This window comes from Pundamilia nyererei, unplaced genomic scaffold (assembly GCF_000239375.1).
Source record: "Pundamilia nyererei isolate P.nyererei 1_Seehausen unplaced genomic scaffold, PunNye1.0 scaffold00008, whole genome shotgun sequence".
Classification (NCBI taxonomy): domain Eukaryota; kingdom Metazoa; phylum Chordata; class Actinopteri; order Cichliformes; family Cichlidae; genus Pundamilia; species Pundamilia nyererei.
The window spans coordinates 6,379,477-6,384,238 of record NW_005187409.1 but is presented as its reverse complement, the minus strand read 5'-3'; the positions used below and the strand labels follow the sequence as shown (position 1 = coordinate 6,384,238).

General features: G+C 42.4%; 1 protein-coding gene across 3 annotated transcripts in view; it reads right to left on the bottom strand.

The window, feature by feature from the left end:
* The window catches only part of clcf1 (cardiotrophin-like cytokine factor 1), a 17,516-nt gene that overhangs the window by 8,801 nt on the left and 3,953 nt on the right, over positions 1–4,762 (bottom strand). Inside the window, exon 1 of one of the 3 annotated variants that reach the window (XM_005723154.1) lies at positions 2,183–2,210. The exons of the other annotated variants lie outside the window; for them this stretch is intronic. The gene's annotated coding sequence lies outside the window, so the exon portion shown is untranslated. Of the gene's footprint in view, positions 1–2,182; positions 2,211–4,762 lie in introns of those variants that run through there. 3 annotated transcript variants of the gene reach the window in all.

Genomic DNA, 4,762 nt, shown 5'->3' with positions numbered 1-4,762 from the left:
GGGGGGGGGCTCCTTTATTTGCAACAGATCATATTTTTATCTTCAGTTTGTTCGCCGATGTAAAGTCAGTTCTGGCGCTCTGGAGTCTGGTTGCCATCTGCAGAGCAGAGCTGAACGTGAGGTTCTGGCAGCAGAGCTTGTGCGCTCCAGATAGTTCAGAATTAAACACCAACACGGGGTCAGGGTTCAGAGTTGAATGTTAGGGCGCAAGGATGTGTTCAAGGATAAAAGGACATTTGACATTTTACACTCCAGACGCTGTTTTGGTAAACCAGTGACCCAGTGTTTGTGGGTGTTGTGTCGCTTCCATCTGAGAGGACTGGTATTTCATCTTTCCCAGCATGCATCACCATTTGAGGTTTTAAACAAGCACTTAAACAGAATTTGGTATTGTGGGAAAACCATGTGCAAGAAAATCTCTCCGGTCTGGTCCAGGAAAAACTCACTCGGGTGCCAAAAAAGGTTGCCCTCCATCGCTTTAACCACTTGAAAGAGGTCTGAAACAGAGATGAAACCTAAGTACATGGAAGATGTTGTAAATCAGCTCTAGATTCATGATGTTTATTATTTCCTGTGTAATGCTGATTGGATAGGATCGGATGTTGTCATGTGCATACATACATATAAGTGCTGTGTGTACAGTACAAGATTTAACCTTTTGCAAACCCAAGCCATGTTTTCCTAAACCAAAATCCAGAGATGGATGCTAATTTCCTCACTCGTCACACATTATTTGTATCTAGTCGCTGTGAAGAATTCCTCTACTCCACCAGAGGACAATATCAAACATCACTAGGGACAGAAATAACTGATGTTTCCAGATATTTTCCACTTTGCTGCAATCCGTGATTGGAATATTGAGGTTATATTTCAGCTCCGTGACTGATTTTTAGTATGCTTTTTTTCTCTCCAGACTTTAAGAAAGATATCCCGATATAATATGTTCAATATTTGCTAAAATGACCGGACTCACGTCATGATCAGACCAGGCAGCAGACCCTGCAAATACTATTCATGTGAGCCAATGATTGTGATTCTGAGTCAGAGATATCAGAAACTTTTGACAGCTCAAAAAAACAACAACAACACAGTCCGCTAACATCTGGGAACAATTGCTTAGATGTAATTCCTCCATTGGCAGGGACTTCTAAATAATCCTAATACGAACACTAATAGAATTAATTAAACAAAAGTAAACTAAAATCATACTGTTTCCATTTGTTAGGACAGCACTACAAATAATAACACCACAAAAACATAATAAAATAACACTGCAAAAATGGAACAAATAGTAAAAGCTATTCTAGCCTTACCGACCTCTTCTATGCGCGCTTATACTAAAAGCCGCATTCACCCATTCATACACTTTACTCTATTAACTTTAAGCACTTCGTCGAGCTCAAACACAGATGGATGCATCAAATTGGGGATGGGTATCTTTCCCAAGAAACGTTTCTTTCCCTTCTTATTAGGACGACCGGCTCTACCTCCTGAGCCGCAGCCGCCCCCAGCGTTTCCTGTCCATCCCAGCCTGCCGACATCATATGAATGCAGAACAAATTCAAGCTCCAGCTCAGTCTTACAGCCCTCATCAGACACTGTGAGCGTGGGCGTCACTGCCAACATCAACAAGTTCACAAATTATCGATATGTGCTCACTGAAATCCACATCCTGGAGCCACTAAATGAAAAACGGATCCTCTGCCTTGTCTTGTACGCTTGTTGTCTTCCAGCTAACGTGGCAGAGGCTGAGCTGGAGCCTCAATGTGGCTCTGATGACAGAAAGGAAGCATCCGAGCCAAAAATCAGAGAGCTGTTTGCTTTTTCCATTGTTTTAAACTATTCGGCTGCACTGTACCTGGTGGCAATTTTGTCCTCAGCCACAACATATACAAAAAAACATAAACACACCAGTGGATGCCAGGGGGAAAGCCATGCATCGCCTTACTGATATAAAGGATGGGGGGAACACAGGCCAGATGGACAGAAGGTTGACATTCTGGGGTCGGGGTCAGTTTTGTCTATCTGTGTACAGTTAAAGGCCAGATTTATGTGCAGTCTGTACTCAATCAAATGTGCATTCCTTCACTAACTCAACACACACACATGTATAAAGACTGCACACTGGAGTGTAGATCCGTGCATGCACAGGCGTTATACAGAGAAATACATATAAACAAACCTTTTCATAGTCAAGTACACACACACATGTGCAAACTTTTCCCATCCCTTCCCTCATGAGATTCCTTCCTCTGGAGTTTGTTCATGGTGAATTTCAAATTGATCCTCTTGGCACTGGACACACTCTGGGGTTGCCAAACAACATCAATGACCCCCAAAACAAAGGCAAAAGAAAACACACATTAAAAAAATCCAATAAAAATCATGTTCATGCCCAGAATCTCTCTTTGCAACCATTTCTCGCAAGTTGTAAACTCAACATCTTCTGCTCGGCTGCGCTTCTCGCCTCATTGTCTGTCTCCTTCTTCTCCTTATAAGCCAATCTACCCCCTCCTATTTTTTTTATATCACTGGATTCCAGTGGCTCCATGCTTTATCGCCATGTTTGGTTTCAATTTCTTTGTCGCTTCATCTCCACCACTCTCTCCTTAAATCTCTCTGAAACATCAAACTTCCATTTTAAAGTCTCCTTCCTTTCTATCCCTAATTACCTTTCCCTTCTCTTCCTTTCACTAATTGGCTCCACTCGTTCCCTCCATCAACATCTCTCATTCCCTCCCTCTTTTTTTGTCAGACCTTCAGTTTTTAATTTACCTCGAACCCCCACCACTTGCCATCCCCAAACTCACAGATTTTGCTTAGAAAAACACCCCGTAAACAGAATCAGACGAGAATCCGCTGCTGAATCGAGACTCCCCTGCTCCTCTACGGCCTTGATGGAAAGCCGAAGAGCAGAGGTGGGAAATACGGAGCTGTTTATCGAAATATGAGGTAGCACTGAAGAGTATAAAAGGATTGGGAATACAAAGGAAAAAATGCTAAATATTCTTTACTTCCAGCTTCTTAAATTCTTCAGCTTCTCCGCTTTTTATCATCTCACAGGAGAGGGAAAATAATAGCGGCAAAACAAGGGATTTACAGTCCTTATCTTCGTCTTTCGGAAGATAACTAACAGATTAAAAGGCACAACTGTCGATAACAGACCTCCTGAAAGTGCCTCTATACACTTTCTATACCCTTAAGGTCAGCTTAGGGTCAACCTTTTAATTTATCCATTCGACAGCTGTCCCTATATATTATCTTTTAGATTCATACACCGATTCTCTTTAAAGAAACACCCATGTGCTGGTGGAATACGGGTCCTTATCATTATCGCTTGTGCTCTGAGCAGTTTGACTCTTGTATCATCTGGGTTTGTGTGTCTGTGTGTATGCGCCTGTGTAAATTCACCAATTTACGCCACTTTGTCAAGAACCTTTTACTCAGTTATATGCATTCTTCGGCTTCCCTTGCGCATTACTCACTCCAGCTGAAGTGTTTATGCGTTTCTCTTATACGACGCATTGTTAAATAGTCGCTCAATGTGACAAAAACCTAAAAGAACCGCTGTAACTTTAAAATACTGGCTACACATACACTAAAACTTGGCGATTGGTTACTTTAATAGGATATAAAAGACAGATTTTTTTTGTTTGTTTGTTTTACTGCAATTTTTTTTTTTTTTAAAGTCTTGATCTGGAAGTGAGGAAGATATTTTGGAGCCTTGAAGGATAGACGGAGGGAAAGAAGAGGAGGAAGAGGAAAAGGGGTCGGTGGAGGGGAGCACGAGGGAGCCGGTGAGGGAGAGTTTTGTGAAGCGAGGGGCCATGTTAATTTGGGAAAAATGTAAACAGCATGTGTAACTGTTCAAAGCGTGACCGACTCATTTTATATCAGTCCCCCCCTGCTCTCTCCGCTCTCTTTCCCTCTGGGTGCTGCTAACTTCTGTCAATCTGCACTGCATTAACCCCTCTACCGCCAGTTCCTCCTTCTCCCTCTCTCCTTCTCTATTTACTTTTATCTGTCTCTCTCCCCCTCCACACACATCTTCCTGACGTTCACGTATACCGTGAAGAATTGGGGATGGCGCTGCAGCGAATAAAAAGATGTGAAAGGCTCACTTTATCCTGTTTTCCACCTCCTCTTCTCTCTCTCCATTTATCCCTACCTCTCTTTCTTTTCACCCTGACTTTGTTTTGTCCTTTTTAACCAGCATTTTGGAGTTAACGGGTCCAGCACATACTAAAGCTTTTATCTGAAACACACTGACACTAATTCAAGCCTCGGGGCAATAAAAGTCTTTGTCTGCGTGTGTGTACGCAAAAGTCAGACAGTGATGAGGAAAAGCGTGTATCTGTGCATCTGTGACAAGATAAATTCAAAGTGTGTGTGTGTGTGTGTGTGTGTGTGTGTGTGTGTGTGTGTGTGTGTGTGTGTGTGTGTGTGTGTGTGAGACAAAGACAGCCGAGCTTTCTGTGTATTTGTTTGCTCCAAGTATCGGTTTGTTCTGTAGTCAGCTTTCTGTTTATTGTCCTTTTAAAGTTACACTATACCTGACGTGAGACTCAAGATGGGACAGAGAGCGAAAGGGGAGGATGACAGAGGAAGAGGAGGAAGAAGAAAGCAGCAGAGCTGGTGATTTTTTTCTTATTTATATTTTTTGCTCAGAGCATCATTTCGTCATGGGCCATCCTTCAGTAGCTGCTTATCTTTCCTTCTTCTTTCACTTCTCCTTTTCCCTTCGTCTCCTAGACATGGAGCA